General features: G+C 41.5%; 1 pseudogene; it reads right to left on the minus strand.

The window, feature by feature from the left end:
* Nucleotides 1–1,773: 1,773 nt before the first annotated feature.
* LOC129537861 (recQ-like DNA helicase BLM pseudogene) lies at nucleotides 1,774–6,030 on the minus strand (annotated as a pseudogene).
* Nucleotides 6,031–6,533: the final 503 nt, after the last annotated feature.

Genomic DNA, 6,533 nt, shown 5'->3' on the forward strand with positions numbered 1-6,533 from the left:
AAAGAAGGACAATGCCAAAGAATGTTAAAACTACCCCACAATCACATTCATTTCACAGGTAGCAAGGTGATGCTCAAAATCTTTGAAGCTTGACTTCAGCAGTATGTGAAACCAGAACCTTCAGATGTACAATCTAAGTTTTAAAAAGGCAGAGGAACCAGAGATCAAGTTGCCAAACTTCACTGAATCATGGAGAAAGCAAAGGAATTCCAGGAAAAACAAATCTACTTCTGCTTTACTGACTATACTAAAGCCTTTGACTGCATGGATCACAAAAAACTGTGGAAAATTCTTAAAGAGATGGGAATATCAGAACAACTTACCTGTCTCCTAAGAAATCTGTGTGCCAGTCAAGAAGCAACAGTTAGAACCAGATATGGAACAACTGACTGGTTCAAAATTGGGAAAGGAGTACGTCAAACCTGTATATTGTCACCTTGCTTATTTAGCTTCTATGCAGAGTATATCATGCCAAATGCCCAGTTGTATGAATCACAAACTGGAATCAAGATTTCCAGGAGAAATATCAACAACATCAGATACATAGATGATATCACTGTAATGGCAGAAAGTGAGGAGGAACTAAGATTCTTGATGAGGGTGAAGAAAAAGAGTGAGAAAGCTGACTTGAAACTCTATATTTAAAAGACTAAGATCATGGCATCTGGTCCCATAACTTAATGGCAAATAAAAGAGGAAAAATTGAAAGCAGTGATGAACTTTATTTTCTCAGGCTCCAGAATCACTGCAGACAGTGACTGCAGCCATGAAATTAAAAGATGCATGCTTCTTCGATGGAAAGCTATAACAAACCTAGTGTATTAAAAAGCAGAGACATCATCACTTTGCTGAAAAAAGTCTGTATAGTCAAAGCTATGTTTTTTCCAGTAGTCATGTACAGATGTGAGAGCTGGACCATAAAGAAGGCTGAGTGTTGAAAAATTGATGCCTATAAATTGTGGTGCTGGGAAAGATTATTTTGACCTCCTTGGTCTGCAAGAGAATCAAACCAGTCAGTCCTAAAGGAGAATATTCTTTGGAAGAATCGCTGGTGAAGGTGAAGCTCCAATACTTTGGCCACTTGAGGCGAAAAGCCAACTCACTGGAAAAGATCCTGATCCTGGGAAAGATTGAGGGCAAAAGGAGAAGTGGGCCACAGAGCATGAGCTGGTTAGATAGTATCACTCACTCAATGGACATAAATTTGATCAAGCTCCAGGAGATAGTGGAGGACAGAGAAACCTGGTGTGGTACAGTCCATGAGGTTGCAGAGTGCGGGACACAACTTAGGGACTGAACAGCAACGACATCAACAACAAATATATAGAAGTACAACTTATTTTTATACATTGATCTTAATCCTTCAACCTTGTTGAATTTATTTATTCATTTTGGTAGTGCTTTTGTGGCTTTGTTAAGGACTTGTATATATGGTAGCATGGTTTCAGTAAAGACAGGTAGTTTTACTTGTTCCTTTCCAACTTTGATTCTCTAAAAATTTCTTTTTCTTGCCTGATAGAAGGGCAAAAGTGATTATCTTTCTTGTTCCTGATCTTAATGGGAAAGTATTCAGTTTTTTCCTTTAAGTATGATGTTAGTTGTGGACTTTATTAGACTCTCTTTATCAGATGGACAAAGATTCCTTCTACTCTTGGATCCTTGCATATTTTCAGTCATTAAAAATGCTGGATTTTGTCAAATGTCCTTTTTCTCTCTTTTTTTTTTTAACGAAACTAACAGCTTTATATTCACAGATGGTCAAATGCTGACAAACAAGAAATGAGATCTATGTACATCGAGATTTGGTTGTTATGAAAATGCATATGAAGGCTTCAGAAACGGTCTATTTATAGGCTTTGGTGGAGCCATAATCCCCAATTTCCTACTGACTTCTGATGCTGCTTGAGAACCATGCAAAGTGGAACTGGGTCCGATTATGTTGGAGGGTTTAGTTTTAGAAGGTATCCTTCGGCATGTGCTGGACCCCCCTTTCGTCCTGGAACCACTGAAACCAGTTCTTCTCCTCTTGGCTCTTTGGGAGGCTGGCATCCTTTTCCTGTTTCTTTCATTTCTGGTTTTATTTGCAAAGTAGTGAGAAGATATGGGTGCCTCCTCATCTGACTCATCAGGGGTGTTTTTTCCAGTGCCTCTGCTGCTGGAGGGGCTTCTCCGTGGGGAGGTGTCCTCAGCTGGCAATGTCCACTTAGAGTATTTCTGTAATATTGGAATCACTTCAGCACCATATTTTTCCAGTTTGTCTTCGGTAACACCATCAATCTGAAGCAAAACCTCAGGATCAGAAGATAAAGATTCTGCGAGCTTCTTGAGAGTGATGGTATTAAAAATATTAAAGTAGTGGACACCAAAAACTTTCCCCAGAGATTTGCAGACTTCTGTAAGTTCTCCAAGACATTTCTTAACCACCTCTTCCCTCTGAGACACCTTTGCCACTAACGCTTTTTGTTTTTTCACACTGCTGGAATTTTCCTTTCCATAAAGTCTTTAAATGCCCATTTAGTACGGTTTGTGCTTTACTTCCGAGCATCACATAGGCAATTGGTTGATCATTGGCATTGATATATAAGTCTTCATCCAAAATCCTGTCAAGTATCAGTTTTTTAAAAAGTCTTTCAGCGTTGTGTCTTGAATAAGTAGATCCTTTTCCAAATATTCCTGACTGAATTTTTGCACTCTTACTCCCCAAGAAAATGTCGACCAGCATGTTCATAGTAAACCTCCCAGAAGGACCCATAAGCTTTATATTTCTTGTTCCCTGAGATGAACTGTGTTCTTGAACAAATCTTACAATATTTTTCACATCATTGGTCACATCTTTTGTCTTAAAATCCTTTGTTTTACAGCAATTATCACATGAAACATCTGGGTATTTCTTACAGAAATAAGGATTAAATTCATTTTCGCCAAAGTAAGCCAAAAGCTGTATTCTTCTACATTCTGTTATATTTTCACAGTAATGTACCATGCTATACAAATTATTGAAGTGGGTCTCTCGTGTATGACGGTTTCCATCCTTTTCCATCAGGATAAGCCTCTTCAGCCGGGTCACGTCATGGTAGGTGTAGAAGAGTATGCAGTGAGAGATCTCCCCTTCTCTTCCGGCTCGGCCAGACTCTTGGTAGTAACCCTCCACGGACTTCGGGAGGGAGGCGTGGATCACAAAGCGCACGTCCGGTTTGTCGATGCCCATTCCAAAGGCAATTGTCGCACAGATAACCTGGCAGCCATCCTGATTAATCCACTTGTGCTGTACTTCATCTCTGGCGGAGTCACTGAGGCCGGCGTGATAAGCCAGGGCAGCAAGGCCATCCTTCTGTAATGTTTCAGCCATTGTGTCACATTCGTGCCTGGAGAGGCAGTAAATTATCCCTGAGTCATGTGGGTGATGCTTTCTGATCCATTCCAAGCAATCAAATGCCACCTTTTTAGGTTTTTTGGGTAACACGTAGTATTTTAGATTGTGTCTGTTGAAGCTTATGCTAAACCTGACTCACACAGTGTGCTTCATCAATGACGAAACGTGCCAAGAGCCTCCTCTCATATAGATTCTCCAGAGTAGAGATCAGCCTGTTACTCGCACAGACCTTCTCTGGAGTAACATACAGAAGTTTTATAATTGGGTCTTTTTTTGATAACTGGAGGTAAATACTTGTAGCTTCTGAGTCCGTCTTATCCCTGTCAGATATGTAGCTGGAATATCCAAGGAAGTCAGCTTTTGGACTTGATCTACTATAAGTGATCTCAAGGGAGAAATGACAATAGTGACCCCAGGAGAAACACAGGCAGGGAGCTGGTAACACAGGCTTTTACCACCTCCAGTGGGCATTAAAATAAAACAGTCTTCGCCAAGCAGTGCAGCATTGATCGCCTCTAGCTGATTAGTCCTAAAATTATGCAGGCCAAATTTCTTATGAAAAATCTTCATCATTTCTTTTGTATGAGGAAAATTAAGACTCTGGAAACGCTCGTGTTTCGGATTTTTGGATGCTAAATTCTGCGCCGTCTTGTCAGGGTAATTCGGAACTGACTCTGAGAAGTCTTTATTTTGAGTAGATGCCCCTGGAAGGCAGTCTGTCTTGGCGGAAGAGGGTCTTTCTGACACTGATTTAACTGGTCGACCTTCCTTAATGGGTGGGTAGGCAGCTGTGGAAGATTTGCTGGCTGCTAAATTTTGCATCACATTTTCCCAGTCATCATCATCATCATCGTCAAAGTCATCTATGTCAAAACTGTCAATCTCGCAAGCAGCCTGGAGCTCTCTTTCCAAGTCATTTATGGAGGTGGTATACTTATTCTGATCTTTCACAGCCGTGCTTGTGAGAACATTCCCTGGGAAATCAGGGCTTTCATTTCTTTTCTCTGCCCTCGGTGTTTCAGCCCAGTTGCTACTTACAAAGGACTTCTGTAAATGGGAACTGAATAGCGGTCTTTCAAAGGGACTCTTCGTGGCGGCTGAGACTCCCGTCTTTCCTAGGGGAGGAGTCAGTAAACGTTCCTGGGTGGACACGGAATTTGAGGGGAGGTGTGGAAGAGTGAACTCCTTCACAGCATTCCCTGCAGGACAGGAAGTACCCTTCGGAAACGCGTAAGGTAAGGAAACAGAGGCCGAGTCCTCCACAGGGCTCTCCAGGGGATCAGGCCTACATCCCCACATAGAGCTAAGAACACTGGCATCACTGGGATCAAAATCTGCTTCAGCTAGGAGTTTCCTTCTTATGTCCCGCTGCTGCAGCAGCTCGTTCCCACAATCCAAAGCTTTCAGCTCATCATCAGGAACAGCATCAACTAACTTACAGATTCGGTCCATCACATGGATAAGCTGCTGCTGTAAACTTGTCTGTCTAGCTTCACAGCTTGTGCTGGTTTCTCGATTAGGCTGCTGTGTGGCCACTTCCTTGGGTTTTGACAAGTCTGATGTGCTAAGACTATCCTTTTTGTCAGAGGTGTCAAGATCCTTCAACATACTAGAGCATTTTAAAGAGGACGAAGAGGTAGAAGCCATTCCTTCTTCTGGAGAAGGTGGGACAAAATCTATGTCATAATCATCTTCGTCAAGCTCAACACATGAAGATTTCTCAACTGAATGTAATTCTGTTTCTTCTGAGTTTTTCTTCTTTTCACAATTACCTCTTTCCGCTCCCAAATGAGTTTTTAACGAGTGATTTTCCTGAGTATCTTCATTTATCAGCTCTTCGGAATTGGGGTCATCATCAATGCAAATCACATCACTACTTAACCATTCTAAGTCATCCTTCTGTTTCTCAGTCAAATGTTCCTGCTTGCTCTCAGAGGAGGGAGCCAAATCAGTCTTCCCTGTATTTGTTTTGTTAAGCTGCGCTTTTACTAAGTTTCTCTTAGACTTTTTTGATTTCTGAGCAGTGCTTACTCTTACGAAGTGGTTTTTGCACGGTGTCACAAATGCTTTAGAATTTCCAGAAGTATCGAAGTCATCCATATCATCCCAATCATCGAAGGGAATAAGAGAATCTGATGAGGAACTAAATTCTAATTTCTTGAAAGTAGCGCTGTGCGATTGCTTTATAACCGGTGTGTTCTGGGCCGCACATGAAATTTCCTGATGAACCTGCGACAAACTTGGCAATAATGGTTTTGAACCAAGTCTCTTAGTTTGTGGTCCAGATGGAGCGCTTTTAAAGTCACTGATCCCCGTCTGCTAATTGGTGGAGTGGGGTGAAGTTTCACTGAAGGAAAAGGCCTCAGTGATATTAACATCTTTATCACTCAACACAGGGGTTTTTGCCACTGACACACTAGTTACGGAGACATCGTTGGCTGAAGGCACTTTCTTTTTAAAAGTGAAACCTGAAGATTTCGGTTTTGAAAGACTCAATTTATTGTCAAGCTTTCTTGCTGAATGACGTTCCAGTTGTTCCTGTAGATTATTTTGAGGAACAGCAGCCATGATCCTCTCCTACAGTGTGGAAGCTGGCGGAACCAGGGTCTAAACTACCCGCGTCGCTGCCAGAGCCCCGGCGCCGCGCGCCAGCTCATTTCGCGCCGGAAGCCGACAGATTCCGATTGGCTGCGTCCTGAAGAAGCCGACCAATACTCAAATGTCCTTTTTCTATCTATTGAGATCATCATGTTTTTGTCCTTTATTTTATCATTATTATATCTATAATATTGATTCATTTTTAAATTAATTTTTTTTATTGAAGGATGATTGCTTTACAGGATTTTGTTGTTTTCTGTAAAACCTCAACATGAATCAGACATAGGTTTATGTATATCCCCTTCTTTTTGAACTTCCCTCCCATCACTCTCTCCATCCCACCCCTCTAGGTTGATACAGAGCCCCTGTTTGAGTTTCCTGAGCCATGCAACAAATTCCCATTGGCTATCTATTTTACATATGGTAATGTAAGTTTACATGTTACTCTTTTCACACATCTCACCCTCTCCTCCCCTCTTCCCATGTCCATAAATTTATTCTCTATGCCCCTTTCTCATTCAGTTCAGTTCAGTTCATTGCTGCCCTGTAAAGAAATTCTTCA

Source organism: Moschus berezovskii, chromosome 2, assembly GCF_049115385.1.
Source record: "Moschus berezovskii isolate FMDL1 chromosome 2, NW_MosBer_1.0, whole genome shotgun sequence".
NCBI lineage: Eukaryota > Metazoa > Chordata > Mammalia > Artiodactyla > Moschidae > Moschus > Moschus berezovskii.